This window comes from Mytilus trossulus, unplaced genomic scaffold, assembly GCF_036588685.1.
Source record: "Mytilus trossulus isolate FHL-02 unplaced genomic scaffold, PNRI_Mtr1.1.1.hap1 h1tg000085l___fragment_1__unscaffolded, whole genome shotgun sequence".
NCBI classification, from domain to species: domain Eukaryota; kingdom Metazoa; phylum Mollusca; class Bivalvia; order Mytilida; family Mytilidae; genus Mytilus; species Mytilus trossulus.
The window spans coordinates 2,131,832-2,155,410 of record NW_026963295.1 but is presented as its reverse complement, the minus strand read 5'-3'; positions in this window follow the sequence as shown (position 1 = coordinate 2,155,410).

Here is a 23,579-nt window from a genome sequence, read left to right as displayed (position 1 = left end):
GCCACTTAATTGTTAATTTTAAGGAAATTTTGCAGTTTTTGGTCATTATCTTGAATATTATTATAGATAAAGATAAACTGTAAACAGCAAAAAAGATCAGCAAAGTAAGATCTACAAATAAGTTAATATGACCAAAATTGTCAATTGACCCCTTAAGGGGTTATTGTCCTTTAATGACAATTTTTCACAATTTGTTCATCATATTTGCTAACTTTAAAAAATCTTCTTCTCTGAAACTACTGAATGGATTTGGTTAAAACTTAGCATGATTGTTCCTTAGATTATCCTGCACAAAGTGTGTGCTTTGATTTTTGATCCGTCAAAAAATATGGCCGCCGTTACTTAAAATAGAACATAGGGGTCAAATGCAGTGTTTGTCTTATATCTCAAAAACGAAAGCATTTAGAGCAAATCTGACATGGGGTAAAAATGTTCATTAAGTCAAGATCTATCAGCCCTGAAATTTTCAGATGAATCAAACAAATCATTGTTGGGTTGCTGCCACTTAATTGTTAATTTTAAGGAAATTTTGCAGTTTTTGGTCATTATCTTGAATATTAATTTATTATAGATAAAGTTAAACTGTAAACAGCAAAAAAGATCAGCAAAGTAAGATCTACAAATAAGTTAATATGACCAAAATTGTCAATTGACCCCTTAAGGGGTTATTGTCCTTTATTGACAATTTTTCACAATTTGTTCATCATATTTGCTAACTTTAAAAAAAACTTCTCCTCTGAAACTACTGAATGGATTTGGTTAAAACTTAGCATGATTGTTCCTTAGATTATCCTGCACAAAGTGTGTGCTTTGATTTTTGATCCGTCAAAAAACATGGCCGCCGTTACTTAAAATAGAACATAGGGGTCAAATGCAGTTTTTGTCTTATATCTCAAAAACGAAAGCATTTAGAGCAAATCTGACATGGGGTAAAAATGTTCATTAGGTCAAGATCTATCAGCCCTGAAATTTTCAGATGAATCAAACAAATCATTGTTGGGTTGCTGCCACTTAATTGTTAATTTTAAGGAAATTTTGCAGTTTTTGGTCATTATCTTGAATATTAATTTATTATAGATAAAGTTAAACTGTAAACAGCAAAAAAGATCAGCAAAGTAAGATCTACAAATAAGTTAATATGACCAAAATTGTCAATTGACCCCTTAAGGGGTTATTGTCCTTTAATGACAATTTTTCACAATTTGTTCATCATATTTGCTAACTTTAAAAAAAACTTCTCCTCTGAAACTACTGAATGGATTTGGTTAAAACTTAGCATGATTGTTCCTTACATTATCCTGCACAAAGTGTTTGCTTTGATTTTTGATCCGTCAAAAAACATGGCCGCTGTTACTTAATATAGAACATAGGGGTCAAATGCAGTTTTTGGCTTATATCTCAAAAACGAAAGCATTAAGAGCAAATCTGACAGGAGTAAAAATGTTCATTTGGTCAATATTTATCAGCCCTGAAATTTTCAGATGAATCAAACATCCAATTGTTGGGTTGCTGCCACTTAATTGGTAATTTTAAGGAAATTTTGCAGTTTTTGGTCATTATCTTGAATATTATTATAGATAAAGACAAACTGTAAACAGCAAAGATGATCAGCAAAGTAAGATCTACAAATAAGCCAATTTGACCAAAATTGTCAATTGACCTCTTTAGGAGTTATTGCCCTTTAAAGACTTTTTTCACAATTTGTTCATCATGTTGACTTACTTTAAAAAATCTTCTCTTTTGAAACTGCTGTATCAATTTCAGCCAAACTTAGGCTAAATGAGTTTCAGAGTTTCAGAGTATCTAGTATAAATTTTATATTTCATTTCCTTGCATGTCAAGAAACATAGCTCTTATGGCTAAAATAGAACATAGGAGAAAATGATTTTTTTTTGCTTTTGAAGAAAATAGGACGATTCAAAGAAAATTTAAATAAATTGAAAAGCAAAAATAATCATTGATGAGAGATTAAACCAAAAAAATTCAGGTGAGCGATTCAGGCTCTTGAGAGCCTCTTGTTTTATTATACATACTAAAGTCGTCATTATTGAGAGCCAAAATATCATCCAAATATCTAAAAGTATTATTAAATTTGTTTATCAGATGTTGTTTCGATAGGTCTTTGCTGATTGTTGTCATGTTGTCCTAAGTTGTGGTGCACAGTTAGTCCCCATTGGAATTCCGATAACCTGACGATATACGGAATCTCTAAAGCGAACAAAATGTTATCAAGTAAAATTCAAGGGCATACATGTATATAGTATCAAAGCATGTCCAATTGACATAGTTTTTTTGTTTATTGCTACTAAAAAAATACCTAAAAGAGTTTGAACATATATATTCACATTCTGATTTTTTAATTAAGTGTGTGATTTTTTTCTTAATGAGAATGTGAGGCAATGTGGTATACAGGGTAGAAAAATCAAAACTTTGAACAGATTCAAAATCGCCAATATAAGCATGCAATTTATCAAGTATTTTAAACGAGTTCTAAACACTTCAAAAGTGATTAATTCCACGATTTTCGAAGGCCTTATTTGAACAATTTATGAACAGGTTTTTGATTGTATACATGTACCTAGTGTACTGGTGAGTAGAACAGAAAATTTAGTAGTGGAACAATAGCTTGAAAACGAAATAAATCTATATTTGTAAGGTGTTTTGTGTAGCTTCGGAAGCCAATACATAGTTGGGACTTTCATTGTATTTGGTCCTGCTTGTAGAGCGGTAGCTAAAAGTTTATGTTTGTTACAGATGTCGTTTTGTGAAAATGGGGTCAGTTGGAATGTTGGTGAATTGGTAATTTTTTTTAGAACCTCAATGTAAAATTTACATCAAACAATAATAATAGTATTATTAATTTAAGTTTTCTTTGTAAAAGATGATTTCTCCATACTGTACACCATTTAATATTTGTAATCCGTTTTGCATATAATTATAATTACACTGTTGCATCCCATTATTCTCTGTCTTTATTTTTTTTTTAGCTAACCTGTCCCAAAGGGCCAAATGAGCTTTTCTAATCACTTGGCGTCCGTTGTCCGTCGTCGTCCGTCGTCGTCTTTTAACTTTTACAAAAATCTTCTCCCCTGAAACTACTGGGCCAAATTTAACCATACTTACCCACAATCATCATTTGGGTATCTAGTTAAAAAAATGTGTCCAGTGACCAGGCCAGCCAACCAAGATGCCCGCCATGGCTTTAAATAGAATATAGGGGTTAAATGTAGATTTTGGCTTATGACTCGGAAATCAAAGCATTTTAATAGAGCAAATCTGACAGATTAAATTATTTATCATATCAAGATCTATCTGTCCTGAAATTTTCAGATGAATCGGACAGCAGGTTGTTGAGTTGCTGCCCCTTAATTGGTAATTTTATGGAAATTTTGCCGTCTTTGGTTAGTACCATAAATATTATTATAGATGGAGATAAATTGTAGTCAGCAATTATGTTCAGCAAAGTAAGATCTACAAATATGTTAACATGACAAAGTAATGGTCAGTTGACCCCTAAAGGAGTTATTGCCCTTTATAGCCTATTTTACCATTTTTCTTTTAATTTTTGTAATCTTTTACAAACATCTTCTCCTCTAAAACTCCTTGGCCAATTTTATTAACTTGGCCATTATCATTATTGGGGTATCTGGTTCAAAAAGTGTGTCCGATGACCCGAACAACAAACCGAGATGGCCGCCATGGCTAAAAATAGAACATAGGAGTTAAATGTAGATCTTGGCTTATAACTTTGAAGCCAAAGCATTTAGAACAAATTTGAGGTATCAACTTATCTATCTAGTCATGTTCTATCTACCCTAAAATTTTCAGATGAATCCGACAACCAGTTGTAAGGTTGCTATCACTGAATTGGTAATTTTAAGGAAATTTTGCTGTTTTTTGGTTATTATCTTAAATATTATTATAGATAGAGATAAACTGTTAACAGCAATAATGTACAGCAAAGTAAGACCTACAAGTAAGTCATGATACTCAATATGGTCAATTGACCCCTTGAGGAGTTATTGCCTTTTATAGTAATTTTTTAATAATTTTCATAAATTTTGTAAATTTTGTAAAAATTTTACATTCTGTAATTACTGGGCAAAGTGCATTATAGATAGATATATTGTTAACAGCAAGAGTGTTCAGTAAAGTAATATCTACAAACACATCAGCATCACCAAAACACAATTTTGACATGAATCTATCTATGTCCTTTGTTTAATATGCACATTGACCGAGGTGAGCGACACAGGCTCTTTAGAGCCTGTAGTTTTTGTACCATTTTTAATTTCTGTTTTTGTAGCTCACCTGGCCCAAAGGGACAACATAGCGTTTCACATCACGGCGGCATTCTCCTATGAAATTACTGGGCTAAATTAAACCAAACTTGGTCACAATCATCATTGGGTAATCTTGTTTAAAAAATGTGTGGCGTGACCCAGGCAATCAACCAAGATGGCCGCCATGGCTAAAAATAGAGCATAGGGATAAAATGTAGATTTTGGCTTATAACTCTGAAACCAAACCAATAAGAAGCAATTAAGACGGAGGTTAAATTGTTTTGCAAGTCAAGATCTTTTTGTCCTGAAATTTTCAGATGAATCCGACAACCAGTTGTTGGGTTGCTGCCCCTGAATTGGTATTTAAAAAAAAAAGTTTAGCAAAGTAAGATCCACAAATAAGTCAACATGACCAAAATGGTAAGTTGACCCCTTAAGGAGTTATTGCCCTTTATAGTCATTTTTAATAATCTTCATAAATTTTGTAAATTGTTTGGAAATTTTATCAAAATATTTCCCTCTGTAACTAAAGGGCCAAGTTCATTATAATAGAGATAATTGTAAGAAGCAAACATGTTCAGTAAAGAAAGATCTACAAACATAACAATTATCACCTTCACCAAAACACAATTTTGTCCTTTATCCATCTGTGTCCCTTTTTTAATATGCACATTGACCAAGGTGAGCGACACAGGGTCTATAGAGCCTTTAGTTTTATCTATTATTCTCTATGCTGTCTGTTTGTCATTTGTTAAACCGTTATTTATTTACAGATATTTCCTTTCCATTGTTTGCCTCTATGCTATCTACAAGAACCGTATGTATATCTAAGCTTTTATCTTAAATACAACTTGAAAATACTTTCTGCACCAACGTGTGGATGGAACTATTTGTTGTTGAACTCAAATAAGTCATTTCACATATAATGACGACAATAAGAAATTAAGACAATTTGTTAAAACATTCAAGTGAATGAAATATAAATATGACAAGCATTTAAGTACTGGCTGAAATACAGATATAAATTAGCGTGTCTTGACGCATCTTGCAATCAATGTGGGATGTTGTTATTATCTAAATAAATACACATTTATTTTCGATAAAAGGGAGGCGATCAAATTTGAACCATATTCCATAGCCTATCGCAAATGTTTTATTCGTCCTAAACTAATGTTTAGAATAGCTTTGAAGTTGTCTTATTGTTCTTTATTATTATAGCATTAGGTTTGCAACACTGATGTTGTGAGTTGGATTCCCGTAAGTGCCAGGTGTGTTTGAGTCCAATCCTTATTGACGAGGATAGTAAGGTCGCTGTTTTTTTCATATATCACCAGTACGTCTTATTACTCAAAGTACTTTAATCATCATACAACTAGTTTTCACAACAGCCACATGCAACCTACATTTTATGGATTAAAAAAAAAACAACATTAATTGTATTTTTAATAATTCATAAGAATCCGTGAGATAATTGATAAGAGTTTTTGTTCTAGCACTCTTTTAGTAATGATTTTAAAATTATATATATCACTCAGCGAATAATTTCCAATAATGAACTGTTCAAATAAGAAATATAGGTTTCAAAGAGTCTTATAGTATTAAGAAACTAACGTGACACTGCGTCGTACTCTTTTGAATGTATTATTCCAATAATAAAAAGAATTTTAGAAGGATTTCATTATTCAAAATATTTTCAATTGCATTACAAGTACTAAAAATTCGACTCAGAGTGATCCTTTATAAAAAAATATAAGCATACAATGAGAATCCTCATTAGCCAGTGGTAATTTATTTATATCTTAATTTTGATCTTTAGATTAAAAGGAAAATGTTAGTAACACTTATTTCAAATCTGAAAAAATAAACCTTTGCTAACGTCATTAATATATGGATAAAATTGAGAATTGAAACGGGGAATATGTCAAAGACACAGCAACCCAACCCAAGAGCAGACAACATCCAGAGGCCACAAATGGTCAGCGAGAAAATTCCGCACCCGGGGGTGGTCCTAAGCTGGCCCCTAAATAATATTGTGTACTTGTTCAGTGAAAATGGACGTCACACTAAACTCCAAAAAATAGAATGTAACTTAAATTTAAAAAAAGAAATACCATACAAGACTAACGAAGGCCAGAGGCTCTTGACTTGTGCCGAGCCGAACAATGCAGAAGGGTTAAACACATTGTCTACTTAATTTACACTAATGACAATATGAAATAAAAAGACTAACCCATGTAATCAAAATTCAATACATATTAAAATAGTGAATGAAAAATTCTGATAAAGCATTTCGTGCATTTATGAACTAAACAATGCGTCTGGCCACGATCTAAATATTTTTTGATTCAATCTATTTGGATTTAATCGGTTTATTTTATAAATAAAGAGATATGATAATTTGGTCATTCAATAAAAAAATCTAAGACGATCTAAGAACAAAATTTGAGTTTTGTAATGAAGTGCATTGTGCATAAGTTTTATAAAACATTTGGTGGAGACAAACTAATTCAAAGTTAAAGAACGGAAAACAATTTTGTGGACATTATATTGACAAATACAAAATCGTTTTGTTTAAATGACATTCTGGGTAATATTTAAAAAAAAGCGTACACCAAAACGTTGTGATTGGTATAAAACGTTCTATACACTGGTAATTCAACCAATGACGTAATGTTATTTTCATTTTGGTGTACGAACAATGAGATTAGCCATAGTCCTTTTTAAAAATTCTGAAAAAATGCGAATTAATAAACATGACTTTTTTTGTACATCTACACAAGTATTTTTTTTAAAAACATTCCTGCATATTACGAATATCAAACACTGCTTAATTTTCAATGTAGTTTATTTGCTAATGTTTCGTTACTAACAGCAAATCAAGTCACAAAGCAACAAATAACCCTTTGCTGCATATCAGTTACTCGTTTCTTGGTAATACTCTATTACCCGGACAGTTAAATCTGAAAAGTTTAATCAAATGAAATTTGAATTTTTCGTCAAATATTCCGTAAAGAAATGGATTAACGATGCAGTTTAAAATATGAAGTCTGTTAAGAAAAATCATCAACTGTAATGAAGGCTTTCCTTTGAATTTTATCCAGAAATCTGCGTCCATCGTTTCTAAAAGCATCAAAGTGATTCGTGGTAAATATGTTACAAAATAAGTTATTGTAATCGTGATGAATATTAATGTGTATCGATGCTGTTTGAAAAATAGGCGAATTGACGTTGACTTTTGAGTCGGATTTGCGCTTGTTTCGATGCTTTTATGGGTATTTTCACGTACAACTCCTGTTGGTGTCGTCAAGGTTACCACACTTGCCGTGGTAGTGATCTCCAATCGAGACTGGACCTTTGCTTCTTCTACTGGTGGTGTTTTTGTAACGTTTTTTCCTGTTTTTGTAATCTCCCCTGAAAACGCACCTTTTGTTTTATCAAACAGTACATTGGGTTTCTCATCACCAACATTACTGCAAGTAGGTTTATCCTCGAAAACAACACTGATATCAACTCCCGAATCTATTTGTCCACTTTACCCTTGACCTTTACTTGGATTGAAATTCCGCTTGTGCGTGCTCCTTACTTTTTGATCAACTATTTTAACTTCCGGTATATCTAATTTCGTACCGACAGCTGATGTTTGTTCTGCCCAGTTTCCATAGGTTTTGGATTCTTTGTTTTTAATATTCATTCGTTTGTAAAGCGTGGAACTGACCCGGAAGTAAAAGTACATTATACCGAATGTAATAATAGGAAAAGCCGTCAGTTCAATTACGGTATACGCAATTGCAAAATTATGCTTACTTCCGGTTCTGTAATGTTCGCCAATTCTATCACAATACCCTTCAGTTGTGTTTTTAATTCTTGTAGTTGTGATTCCTGCCATGAACAAAATGGGTGAATCGATCATGAAGGCGGTAATATAAAACATAACAACAGACATTATTTCCTTTCCCGTAAGAAATGATTTCCGTAACGGATGGCAAATTTTTAAATATCTTTGTGTGGCAATCATCATTAAAATAGACATTGCAACAAATGTACTCCACGTCATTGTATACCACGAGAGCTTGCAGACGACAATATTTGTATAAGAAACCGGAAACAACAAAGCATAAATCGCAAATACTGAGCACAATACAGCAGATATGAGATCTGCTACAGCTAGACACGGTATATATATTCTATTGTCAAGTGTACTCCTCATTTTATATCGGTAAATAAATATAACAATTACGTTCCCGACACATCCAATTATTAGATATATGCTTAAAATTATAATGTTTGGCAGCGATTCCGTAACCATGATGGTAACGTTCCGTTGTGCTGTTAACAAAATTATTATGGTCGAAATTCTTGACAAAGTCAGTACAGCGTACTCCGATTGTATCTCGGTTAGATGTCAGAACTTAACTGAAAAATCTCATTCTCCGCCTAGTAAACTCATGACATTCTTATTGGAATCCAGTTCTTAGCTAGAATAATTTTTAAAAACATATACAATTTCCAATATCAAACAAACTAATCACTTTCATAAAAAAATATTGGCATAATTGTATAATTAGTTGATGCCGATGTTGAAACTAAGATTAAGGGGATAATTGTAATCGATAGATGGGAAAACATTTAATTTATTAAAAAGTTTATCATTGTAAATTTTAGAGTAGTCAACCACTGAGCGCAATTTTGGAATTTAGATATGTGTAATTCGAACGGTATAAAAGAAGCAAACATCGGTTTTATAAGATATTAACAATTAACAGAATATTTTTTCTGTGGTAATATTCTGGCTCTCATCATCCAATGAAAAACATCATTCCATTTGAATCTGGTTTGTCGATACTGATAACCAAACCTCATTTTTCCGATAAGATAAAAGCAACTTTCGCGATTTTCATTTTATACAAAAAAAAAAACAAGTAACAACTATATATAATATAATTAAAAAGATAAGTATTTGATTAGTAATGCCATTGTATAAAAAAGTTACGAAAAGACAAAACAACAACCAAAAACACACTACACAGACAAAACACTACAACTAAAACAAACATGAGAAACACGGACCCGACAGTTGATCTTATGCGCTGTCTGTAATCCTATCCAATGATAATTTAGGAAAACCTATGGAACGCCATGACTGCCTTATGTTAATGATCAACATTATTTGCAGTGCTCACAACATTATATGCAGTGCTGTAGTGGTTAGTGCATCGGACTACTAACACAAAGGTTCCTGGTTCGATTCCCGTTTGGGATGAAAATTTCAGGAACTCAATTTTCGGCTCTCCCTTGACACCATTTGCGAGTATGGTCTTGAGGAAACGACGATAGTCCGTCGGAAGGGGACGATAAATGGCTGACCCGTGTTAAGAGAGATCCATATCTCTTTCACGTTAAAGACACCCTTGTAGATTTCGAAAAAGAGTAGGCTAATGCCGCTACAAGGCAGCACTCGCACCCGCAAAGTGGAAAGGGATTAATATAAGTTGCAAAACTTGTTTCCCAATCCACTCTAAATAAATATGTTTAAACTAAGTGCTCACAACATTATATGAAGTGCTCACAACATTATACGCAGTGGTCCTAACATAATATGCAGTGGTCACAACATTACTTGAAGTGGTCAAAACATCATATGAAATTCAATTGGTCACAACATTATATGAAGTGGTCACAACATTATATGAAGTGGTCACAACATTATATGAAGTGGTCACAACATTATATGAAGTGGTCACAACATTATACGTGTTTTGTTGATGAAGGTGATGATCAGTGATGGTGATAATGATGATTGATGTATATATATATATGGTGGTTCATTCGGTAAACTTCGGATTTTTTTTATCGGAATTACCGAAAACAGTCATAATTGATAGTGCCGCGCAAACAAATTGAAACAGTTGTTGAAGTCATGTTATCAAGGCAATTCGGAGCACTGATACAATGTTGTGAGAACAGCGTATAATGTTGTGAGCACTGCATATAATGCTGTGAGCACTCATCTGCATATAATAAACAAAAACAGGAACAACACATGGTCCAGACTGCCTGACTTTGTACATGTACATTATAAGGTGAGTTTTAACATGTTTTACGTGCATGGTATAACCATACATGTAAACTGTTAGATCATTGAATATTGTTTTTATTGGTATGAATATTGATTTTGTTATCAGTAAATTAAAAGCAAACTAAATATTATCGTTATATATTGTAACAAATACACATTCATGGATCTACAATCTGTGGAAACCTGTATCTTGGCATTGTACAAGGTCAGGTTTTTCTCTGACTGTTTATGACGTCTCTATTTTACATACATTGGATGCTGGATGTGTACTGATTGACAATTTAGTCTTAGAAGCATTATAGTTTAATTAGTTGTAAGTGGTTTTGATCTAGCTGTCAGTAACTGCGAGTACTCTCAAATAATAATAGTTTGTTCTTATGTTATACTGTTTCACCACTGACCCAGGTTAGGGGGAGGGTCGGAATCCCGCTAACATGTTTAAACCCACCACATTCTGTAAGTATGCGACTGTTCCAAGTCAGGAGCCTGTAATTCAATGGTTGTTGTTTATGTGTTACATATGGTTTTCCTTCATTTTTAGAACACAAATACAGCCGTTAGTTTTCTCGTTTGTATTGTTTTGAACCTTTTATAGCTGACTATACAATATGGGCTGTGCTCATTGTTGAAGGCCATACGATGACCTATATATATATAGTTGTTAATTCTGTGTCATTTTGATCTCTTGTGAAGAGTTGTCTCATTGCCAATCGTACAACAACTTCTTTTTTATATGTATAAGTATGTTTTCAAACACTTTTTATGATATACACTTCATTATAATCTGTAAATTGTGACTAATGAAACAAACAATCTAAAGCATAAAATCTTAATTTAAAATACATAAAAAAGTGTCAGCAAAAATTTAAATAAATATTTTAGAGTTATCTCCCCTTACCCGTAAAAATAGGTTTTTATCGAAAAATATTTAGGAGACAGACTCTATTTTTTGACCAAAACAGAGCAAACGAATTTCGTTTCCATGTTGTGTCAGCTTACATTTTAAAATCTTTCGCGGAATATACTAAGCTTGACATATACCGAATAAACCAGGAAACCCATGTGCATTGATTGTTGACGACCGTAATCTATGATGATCGTTATATGATTCTAGCAACTTGCTGTCGGCTTGCTGTCGTCCTTCGCTTATATCGCTTACCTTTTTATTCATTTCGAAGAATATTAATCTTTTATTTCTTTGCAATGCTTGTTTTGTTGTAGTTTGTATTAAAATGTAAGCAATTTCTTGATAAGCAGTCCATGTATCACGATAATGACCATTTTTTTTTAAGAACTATTATGTGTATTTCATTGAGAAACCATGTTTTGGAAATAGTCATCAAAAGTACCAGGATTATAAATTAGTACGCCAGACACAAGACTCATCAGTGACGCTCATATCAAAATATTTATAAAGCCAAAAATTCGCATAATTTCGAAATGCCTAAAGCAAACTCGATTAGTTATATTATTTCTTTAAGAGTGAAGACCAGTCGTAGTAATACTGCCATTCATTTTAGTGCAATTGTTTTAGTAAATAAATACTTTTAAGTGAATCAAGTTCTCTATTTTTTATAATTAACGAAAACCTAAAGTACACAATTCAACAACTTAGATATAATATTGAAAACAGGAATATGTTTTATTAAAGGGAAATCTTTCTTCTAAACAGAGAAACCACGCCCCACCGGTTATTAACAGAGAAACCACGCCTAAACGGTCATTATCAGACGGATACCACGCCCCACCGGTCATTGTCATGAAAAGTTTGTATACGACCAGTTTTCTGGTCCGTTTTGTTCTGTTAATGACCAATAGAATTTATTATTGAAGAATAATGAATGTCAATTGGTCCTTTTTTATCCAATAATAGAAGCTTATTCTTAACCGATATGAAATAACTGTATTTATACCGTCAATATGATCACAATATTGATCAGTTTATGACTTTCAGTGTTATGTATAGTCATGTATGTGTTTTGGCAACGTGTATTTATGTATCTCTGATCATTACTTTCTTTGCACCTGTAAATTATGATAGACTATTCCCCTTTGCATATTATAAAGTTATTCTTGACGATAAGTAATTAAGTCAATTTTTTTTTACCACAAATTGAAATATTCACCATACATGTACATTTTGTATTTAGATTCAAAACGCGTCCTTTTTTTTGTCCTACACGTGCCGTGTCCTGTCAAAGGGTAACATGATCTTACTTTTATGCATTACCGCAAACTTATGAAATTAACTGTTTCATAATATACAAAAAAATGGAATAATAAAACTCCCGATGAATTGTAAAAGAATTTTCAATACATGTTCATGCGAATCAACATGATCACCCTTCTTAAGCTTTGAGCAACATTTTACTTTTTTTTCAGTCTAATAAAAGACAAGAATGGGAAGATGACACCAATATTCCTCCGCCATTAAGGTGAGCACGATACTACAGGCACGGTCTGCTTTTGATTAATACACAGTTTATATTCATAGTTATTTTTTGGTTTGTATCAAGATTGTTTTACCCATTTTGGTCTGAAAAAAGTGTATGTTGTTTAAAACGTCAGCTAGATTTAAAGGTCTTGTAAGTATTTTCTTTTTAACAGAGACCTGTTAATTTGGCCATACTGTTTCATTTACAGGTCAACGGTGTTAGTCCGTCGGAAGGGGGCGATAAATGGTTGACCCGTGTTAAGAGATAGCAATAAAAGACATCCCTGTTGGTTGCGGAAATGAGCAGGCAGTACTCGTACCCGCAAAGTGGAAAGGGATTAAAATAGGTTGTAATAACTTGTTTCCCAATCCACTAACAATTAATATGTTTGAAGTAATATCATGCTTCAGAAACACTTGATTGACCTCAAAAACTTGTTAATATAGATTTTAAAAGGCCGTTTGTCTGCAAAAGGTATTTTTATTTATATTTAATAGAATTTCATTATCTGCTAAATTAGAGTACATCTTTCTGATTTGTAATATCCTGGTCCTTTGATTTTGTTTTATTCCTTAACATCACAGTGTGAAGCGCTAGCTATAGGTTCATTTGATATTCACCCCAGCTTAAAATTATTACTTAAAATATATCGGTTCTGAGGTTGCCGAACTGTCTGGCTAAAATTCGATTTGATAGAATGAAATATATACTAGTAGTCATTTTTGGGGCCCTTTATACATGTAGCTTGATGTTCTTGTGCGCCAAGGCTTCGTGTTGAAAACTGCACTTTGACATATATTATGGTTTACCTTAATAAATTGTGACTTGGATGGAGAGTTGTCTCATTGGCACTCATGCCACATATTCTTATATCAATTAAAACCCTTCTAGACAAATATAATCTTTCGTTGTGAAACGGGGTCGATGTACAAACATTCCAATCTAACAACGATTATGTTAAATGTGGAACTCTGGCTTCCTAACAATAATATTAATAAAAAAAAAATGACCGTCCCAAAATATCCGTTAGTGCTGAAACTGGCGATAAGCACCAATCGATCAATCATCATTCTCTGCGGTATACCTATTACATGTAATTCTTCGTTAAAACACATTTTGCTTTCATTTAATTATCAAAATACATTTAATGCAACAAGTACAATGTTTTCAACAATGTACAATTGTTACATTTAACAAGAGGAGACTACACATGTAGTTATCATGCATATAATCCTTTATTGATAAATGCATGTGCATATAGTATTTTCAATCAATTATTTCGATATTCTTGTCATCAATGTAATGCTTCGATCCAGTGGTGCAGTGGTTAGTGCATCGGACTACAAACAAAAAGGTTCCTGGTTCGGTCGTCGTGTCGGGGAAAAAAGTTTTCGAAATTAATTGTCGGCTCTCCATTGACACTATTTCTGGAGAAACGATGATAAAACGATGGGCGTCAAGTTGGTTACCTATTCCCTATTCCCTATTCGTTACCTATTCCCTATTCCCTATTCGTTACCTATTCGTTACCTATTCCCTATTCCCTATTCGTTGCCTATTCGTTACCTATTCCCTATTCCCTATTCGTTGCCTATTCGTTTCCTATTCCCTATTCCCTATTCGTTGCCTATTCGTTACCTATTCCCTATTCCCTATTCGTTGCCTATTCCCTATTCCCTATTCGTTACCTATTCGTTACTTATTTGATTTTTAATATCCTTCCCCCTTTTTAATTATGGCATGGAATAGTTTAATATGGCTGCCGTTACCATGGAAACGGCACAATTTTGAAAAAAATCAGTTTTTTGGTTTTTGATGAACTGTTTGGATATGCTTCAACTCAGAATCATCATATTTTAAAACAATGTAGGTGCCCACTATGTACAGGTGTTGGATGATTTTGGCGAGCATTGGAACTATTATGTTGCTATGGAAACTACACCATAATTTTCAAAATTCTCCAAAACTTCATGAAACTTCACAGTAATGATGAGCAACATTGGTAGATGTGGCATTTCGAGTTGGAATTTCCAAAATATTTCTTGTTACCATGGAAACAATGCAAAAAGGTCCTAAATTTCAAAAATAAGAATTTTGAGCAAACTGGATGAAACTTTACAGGAATGGTAACTGGCAAAGGCAGAGTTGTATTTTGAAGTTGGAATTTTCAAAATGGCCGCCGTAACCATGGAAACAGGAAAAATATCAAAATTTTTAAAATTTTCAATTGTGTCCGTGTCTCTGGTGGTAAAAATGTGTTCTTAGAGATTACAATACCCTATTAGCGCGCATGTACCCGTTCCAGCGCTCGGTTAATACCGTTACTTATTCACTTAAATAAAACGTTTGTTGTACGTTGCACCTTTTAGAAAGGAATTTTCAATTGTGTCCGTGTCTCTGGTGGTAAAAATGTGTTCTTAGAGATGAAAATACCCTATTAGCGCGTATGTACCCGTTCAAGTGCTCGGTTAATACCCTGTTACCTATTCGTTACCTATTCGTTACTTATTCGCTTATGATACGTTTGTTGTACGTTGCACCTTTGAGAAAAGGATTTTCTATTAAATTCATATCTCTAGTGGTAATAATGTGTTCTTATAGATGAAATACCCCTATTACAGCGTATGTACCCGTTCCAGCGCTCAGTAAATACCCTGTTACCTATTCGTTACCTCTTCGTTACCTATTCACTTGTAATACGTTTGTTTTACGTTGCACCTTTAAGAAAAGAATTTTCAGTTGTGTCCGTGTTTCTGGTGGTAAAAATGTGTTCTTAGAGATGAGAATACCCTATTAGCACGTATGTACCCGTTCCAGCGCTCGGTTAATACCCTGTTACCTATTCGTTACCTATTCACTTATGATACGTTTGTTGTATGTTGCACCTTTGAGAAAAGGATTTTCTATTAAATTCATATCTCTAGTGGTAATAATGTGTTCTTATAGATGAAATACCCCTATTACCGCGTATGTACCCGTTCCAGCGCTCAGTAAATACCCTGTTACCTATTCGTTACCTATTCACTTATAATACGTTTGTTGTACGTTGCACCTTTAAGAAAAGAATTTTCAATTGTGTCCGTGTCTCTGGTGGTAAAAATGTGTTTTTAGAGATGAAAATACCCTATTGGCGCGCATGTACTCGTCCCAGCGCTCGGTTAATACCCTGTTACCTATTCGTAACCTATTCACTTATAATACGTTTGTTGTACGTTGCACCTTTAGAAAAGGATTTTTTAATTGTGTCCGTGTCTCTTGTGGTAACAATGTGTTCTTAGAGATGAAATGACCATATAAGCGCGCATGTACCCGTTCCAGCGCTCCGTTAATACCCTGTCACCTATTCACTTATAATACGTTTGTTGTACGTTGCACCTTTTAGAAAAGGATTTTTAATTGTCTCCATGTCTCTTGTGATAAACATGTGTTCTTAGAGATGAAATTATCCTATTAGCACGCATGTACCCGTTCCACCGCTCGGTAAATACCCTGTTACCTATTCGTTACCTATTCGTTACCTATTCGCTTATAGAACGTTTGTTGTACGTTGCACCTTTTAGAAAAGGATTTTCAATTAAATTCATATCTCTGGTGGTAATAATGTGTTCTTATAGATGTAATACCCCTATTTGAGCGCATGTGTACACATTCCAGCGCTCGGATAATACCCTGTTACCTATTCGTTACCTTTTCACTTATAGTACGTTTGTTGTTCGTTGCCCCTTTTAGAAAAGGATTTTCAATTCAATTTATATCTCTAGTGGTAATAATGTGTTATTATAGATGAAATACCCCTATTAGCGCGCATATTCCCGTTCCAGCGCTCGGTTAATACCCTGTTACCTATTCGTTACCTATTCGTTACCTATTCACTTATAGTACGTTTGTTGTACATTGCACCTTTTAGCAAAGGATTTTCAATCAAATTCATATCTCTGGTGGTAATAATGTGTTCTTACAGATGAAAGACCCCGATTAGCGCGTATGTACCCGTTCCAGCGCTCAGTTAATATCCTGTTTCTTATTCGTTCCTTATTTGCTTTTTATGCACGAGGTATACGTTGCACCTTGAAATCAATCGTTTTTTAATTGTGTTCATGTCTCTAGTGGTAACAATGTGTTCTTAGAGATGAAATGACCCTATTAGAGTGCATGTACCCGTTCAATCCCTCGGTAAATAACCTGTTACCTATTCGTTACTTATTCGCTTTTAATGCGCGGGGTATGCGGTGCACCTTGAAATGAATCGTTTTTTAATTGTTTTCAAGTCTCTGGTGGTAAGAATGTGTTCTTAGAGATGAAATGACCCTAATAGCGCGCATGTACCCGTTCCAGCGCTCGATTAATACCCTGCTACCTATTCGTTACCTATTCGTAACCTATTCACTTATAATACGTTTGTTGTACATTTCACCTTTTAGAAAAGGATTTTCAATTGTGCCCATGTCTCTGGTGGTAACAATGTGTTGCTTAGAGATGAAATGACTCTATTAGAGTGCATGTACCCGTTCCAGCGCTCGGTAAGTAACCTGTTACCTATTCGTTACTTTTTCGCTTTTAATGCGCTGGGTATACGGTGCACCTTGAAATGAATCATTTTTTAATTGTTTTTAAGTCTCTGATGGTAACAATGTGTTCTTAGAGATGAAATAACCCTATTAGCGCGCATGTACCCGTTCTAGCGCTCGGTTAATACCCTGTTACCTATTCGTTACCTATTCACTTATAGTACGTTTGTTGTACGTTGCACCTTTTAGAAAAGGATTTTCAATTAAATTCATATCTCTGGTGGTAATAATGTGTTCTTATAGATGTAATACCCCTATTAGAGCGCACGTACCCATTCCAGCGCTCGGTTAATACCCTGTTACCTATGTGTCACCTATTCGTTACCTATTTACTTATAATACGTTTGTTGTACATTGCACCTTTAAGAAAAGGATTTTCAATTGTGTCTGTGTCTCTGGTGGTAAAAACGTTTTTTTAAAAATGATGAAAATACACTATTGGCGCGCATGTACCCGTCCCAGCGCTCGGTTAATCTCCTGTTACCTATTCGTTACCTATTCACTTATAATACGTTTGTTGTACGTTGCACCTTTAGAAAAGGATTTTTTAATTGTGTCCGTGTCTCTTGTGGTAACAATGTGTTCTTAGAGATGAAATTACCATATAAGCGCGCATGTACCCGTTCCTGCGCTCCGTTTATAACCTGTCACCTATTCGTTACCTATTCGCTACCTATTCACTTTTAATATGTTTGTTGTACGTTGCACCTTGTAGAAAAGAATTTTCAATTGTGCCCTTAAGTCTAGTGGTAACAATGTGTTCTTAGAGATGAAATGACCCTATTAGCGCGCATGTACCCGTTCCAGCGCACGGTAAATAACCAGTTACCTATTCGTTACCTATTCACTTATAATACGTTTGTTGTACGTTGCACCTTTAAGAAAAGGATTTTTAATTAAGTTCATATCTCTGTTGGTAATAATGTGTTCTTATAGATAAAATACCCCTATTAGCGCGTATGTACTCGTTCTAGCGCTCTGATAATACCCTGTTACTTATTCGTTCCTTATTCGCTTTTAATGCGCAGGGGTATACGCTGCACCTTGAAATAAATCGTTTTTTAATTGTGTTCATGTCGATGGTGGTAACAATGTGTTCTTAGAGATGAAATGACCCTATTAGCGCGCATGTACCCGTTCCAGCGCTCGGTTAATACCCTGTTACCTATTCGTTACCTATTCACTTATAATCCGTTTGTTGTACGTTGCACCTTTTAGAAAAGGATTTTTAATTGTCTCCATGTCTCTTGTGATAACAATGTGTTCTTAGAGATGAAATTATCCTATTAGCACGCATGTACCCGTTCCAGCGCTCGGTAAATACCCTGTTACCTATTCGTTACCTATTTGTTACCTATTCGCTTATAGAACGTTTGTTGTACGTTGCACCTTTTAGAAAAGGATTTTCAATTAAATTCATATCTCTGGTGGTAATAATGTGTTCTTATAGATGTAATACCCCTATTTGAGCGCATGTGTACACATTCCAGCGCTCGGATAATACCCTGTTACCTATTCGTTACCTATTCGTTACCCTTTTCACTTATAGTACGTTTGTTGTTCGTTGCACCTTTTAGAAAAGGATTTTCAATTAAATTTATATCTCTAGTGGTAATAATGTGTTATTATAGATGAAACACCCCTATTAGCGCGCATATTCCCGTTCCAGCGCTCGGTTAATACCCTGTTACCTATTCGTTACCTATTCGTTACCTATTCACTTATAGTACGTTTGTTGTACATTGCACCTTTTAACAAAGGATTTTCAATCAAATTCATATCTCTGGTGGTAATATTGTGTCTTACAGATGAAAGACCCCGATTAGCGCGTATGTACCCGTTCCAGCGCTCAGTTAATACCCTGTTTCTTATTCGTTCCTTATTTGCTTTTTATGCACGAGGTATACGTTGCACCTTGAAATCAACCGTTTTTTAATTGTGTTCATGTCTCTAGTGGTAACAATGTGTTCTTAGAGATGAAATGACCCTATTAGAGTGCATGTACCCGTTCAATCCCTCGGTAAATAACCTGTTACCTATTCGTTACTTATTCGCTTTTAATGCGAGGGGTATGTGGTGCACCTTGAAATGAATCGTTTTTTAATTGTTTTCAAGTCTCTGGTGGTAAGAATGTGTTCTTAGAGATGAAATGACCCTATTAGCGCGCATGTACCCGTTCCAGCGCTCGGTTAATACCCTGTTGTCAATTCGTTACCTATTCACTTATAATACGTTTATTGTACATTGCACCTTTTAGAAAAGGATTTTCAATTGTGCCCATGTCTCTGGTGGTAACAATGTGTTCTTAGAGATGCAATGCCTCTATTAGAGCGCATATACCCGTTCCAGCGCTCGGTAAATAACCTGTTACCTATTCGTTACTTATTCGCTTTTTATGCGCGGGGTATACGGTGCACCTTGAAATGAATCGTTTTTTGATTCTTTTCAAGTCTCTGGTGGAAACAATGTGTTCTTAGAGATGAAATGACCCTATTAGCGCGCATGTACCCGTTCCAGCGCTCGATTGATACCCTGTTACCTATTCGCTATAAGTGAATAGGTAACGACTAGGTAACGAATAGGTAACAGGGTATTCACCGAGCGCTGGAACGGGGACATGCGCGCTAATAGGGTAATTTCATCTCTTAGAACACATTGTTACCACAAGAGACATGGAGACAATTAAAAATTCTTTTCTAAAAGGTGCAACGTACAACAAACGTATTATAAGTGAATAGGTAACAAATAGGTAACAAATAGGTAACGAATAGGTAACAGGGTATTAACCGAGCGCTGGAACGGGTTCACGCGCTCTTATAGGGTCATTTTATCTCTAAGAACACATTGTTACCACCAGAGACATGGGCACAATTGAAAATCCTTTTTTAAAAGATGCAACGTACAACAAACGTATTTAAAGCGAATAAGTAACGAATAGGTAACGAAAAGGTAACGAATAGGTAACAGGGTATTTACTGAGCGCTGGAACGGGTACATGCGCGCTAATAGGGTAATTTCATCTCTAAGAACACATTGTTACCACAAAAACATGGAGACAATTAAAAATCCTGTTCTAAAATGTGCAACGCACAACAAACGTGTTATAAGTGAATTGGTAACGAATAGGGAACAGGGTATTATACGAGCGCTGGAACGGGTACATGGGCTCTAATAGGGTTATTTCATCTCTAAAAACACATTGTTACCACCAGAGACATGAACACAATTGAAAAAAATGATTTATTTCAAGGTGCAACGTATACCTCATGCATTAAAAGCAAATAAGGAATGAATAAGTAACAGGGTATTATTCGAGCGCTGGAACGACAACATATGCGCCAATAGGGGTATTTCATCTATAAGAACACATTATTTCAACCAGAGATATGAACTTAATTGAAAATTCTTTTCTAAAAGATGCAACGTACAACAAACGTATAAAAAGCGAATAAGTAACGAATAGGTAATGAATAGGTAACAGGGTATTCACCGAGCGCTTGAACGGGTACATGCGCGCTAATAGGGTCATTTCATCTCTAAGAACATATTGTTACCACCAGAGACACGGACACAATTGAAAATCCTTTTCTAAAAGGTGCAACGTACAACAAACGTATCATAAGTGAATAGGTAACGAATAGGTAACAGGGTATTTACTGAGCGCTGGAACGGGTACATGCGCGCTAAAAGGGTAATTTCATCTCTAAGAACACATTGTTTCCACAAGAGACATGTAGACAATTAAAAATCCTTTTATAAAAGGTGCAACGTACAACAAACGTATTATAAGTCAATAGGTAACGAATAGGTAACGAATAGGTAACGAATAGGTAACGAATAGGTAACAGGGTATTAACAGAGCACTGGAACGGGTTCATGCGCTCTTATAGGGTCATTTCATCTCTAAGAACACATTGTTACCACTAGAGACATGAACACAATTAAAAAAGGATTTATTTCAAGGTGCACCGTATACCCAGCGCATTAAAAGCGAAAAAGTAACGAATAGGTAACAGGTTATTTACCAAGCGCTGGAACGGGTACATGCGCTCTAATAGGGTCATTTCATCTCTAAGAACACATTGTTACCAACAGAGACATGGGCACAATTGAAAATCCTTTTTTAAAAGTTGCAACGTACAACAAACGTACTGTGGATTCATTATTATTCGTTGGATACCAATTTTCGTGGATTTCGTGGGAACAGGGGAACCACGAATTAAGATGTTCAGCGAAATACAAAATTTCAGTAGGAATGTATGTAAACTTTTCTCAAACAACGAATTTAAATATCCACGAATATGCAACTTTTTCGCAATCCACGAAAATAGGTACCCACGAAAATAAATGAATCCACAGTATTAAAAGCGAATAAGTAAAGAATAGGTAACGAATAGGTAACAGGGTATTTACTGAGCGCTGAAACGGGTACATGCGCGCTAATAGGGTAATTTCATCTCTTAGAACACATTGCTAACACCAGATATATGAACTAAACTGAAAATTATTTTCTTAAAGATGCAACGTACAACAAACGTATTAAAAGCGAATAATTAACGAATAGGTAACAGGGTATGAACCGAGCGTTTGAACGGGTACATACGCGCTAATAGGGTCATTTCATCTCTAAGAGCACATTGTTACCACCAGAGACCCGGACACAATTGAAAATCCTTTTCTAAAAGGTGCAACGTACAACAAACGTATTATAGGTGAATAGGTAACGAATAGGTAACGAATATGTAACAGGATATTTACTTAGCGCTGGAACGGTTACATGCGCGCTAATAGGGTAATTTCATCTCTAAGAACACATTGTTACCAAAAGAGACATGGAGACAATTAAAAATCCTTTTCTAAAAGGTGCAATGACAGCAAACGTATTATAAGTGCATAGGTAACGAATAGGTAACAAGGTATTAACCGAGCGCTGGAAGGGGTTCATGCGCTCTTATAGGGTCATTTCATCTCTAAGAACACATTGTTACCACCAGAGACATGGGCACAATTGAAAATCCTTTTTTAAAAGTTGCAACGTACAACAAACGTATTAAAAGCGAATAAGTAACGAATAGGTAACAGGGTATTTACTGAGCGCTGGAACGGGTACATGCGCGCTAATAGGGTAATTTCATCTCTTAGAACACATTGCTAACACCAGATATATGAACTAAATTGAAAATTATTTTCTAAAAGATGCAACGTACAACAAACGTATTAAAAGCGAATAAGTAACGAATAGGTAACAGGGTATGAACCGAGCGCTTGAACGGGTACATACGCACTAATAGGGTCATTTCATCTCTAAGAGCACATTGTTACCACCAGAGACCCGGACACAATTGAAAATCCTTTTCTAAAAGGTGCAACGTACAACAAACGTATTAAAAGCGAATAAGTAACGAATCGGTAACGAATATGTAACAGGGTATTAACCGAGCGCTTGAACGGGTACATGCGCTTATAGGGTCATGGCATCTCTAAGAACACATTGTAACCACCAGAGACACGGACACAATTAAAAATCGATTTATTTCAAGGTGCAACGTATACCTCGTGCATTAAAAGCAAATAAGGAACGAATAAATAACAGGGTATTATCCGAGCGCTGGAACGAGTACATATTTGCTAATAGGGGTATTTCATCTATAAGAACACATTATTACCACCAGAGATATGAACTTAATTGAAAATTCTTTTCTAAAAGGTGCAACGTACAACAAACTTTTTAAAAGCGAATAAGTAACGAATAGGTGACAGGGTATTTTCCGAGCGCTGGAACGGATACAAATGCACTTATAGAGTTATATCACCTCTAAGAGCCCAAATCTTCCGCCAGAGACAACAAAACAATTGAAAATTATGTTTTAAAAGGTGCAACGTAAGATACTCGTATTATAAGCGAATTATAAGTGAGTGATCGAACGAATTAAACAAGGTAATAGCATGCTCCGAAACGATGTACACCCTGCTTACATGTTTAACTCCACCACATTATGTTAGTATGTGCCTGTCCCTAGACAAGAGCCTGAAATTAAGTAGTTATTGTTTGTTTTTGTGTTACATATTTCCGTTTATTTTTTTGTATATAAAATACGGCGGTCAATTTTGTTGTTTGAATTGTATGAGGTTGTTATGCCTGGGCCTCTTATAGGTGACTACACGGTTTGGGCTATGCTCATTGTTGAAGGCCGTACAGTAAACTATAGTTGATAAT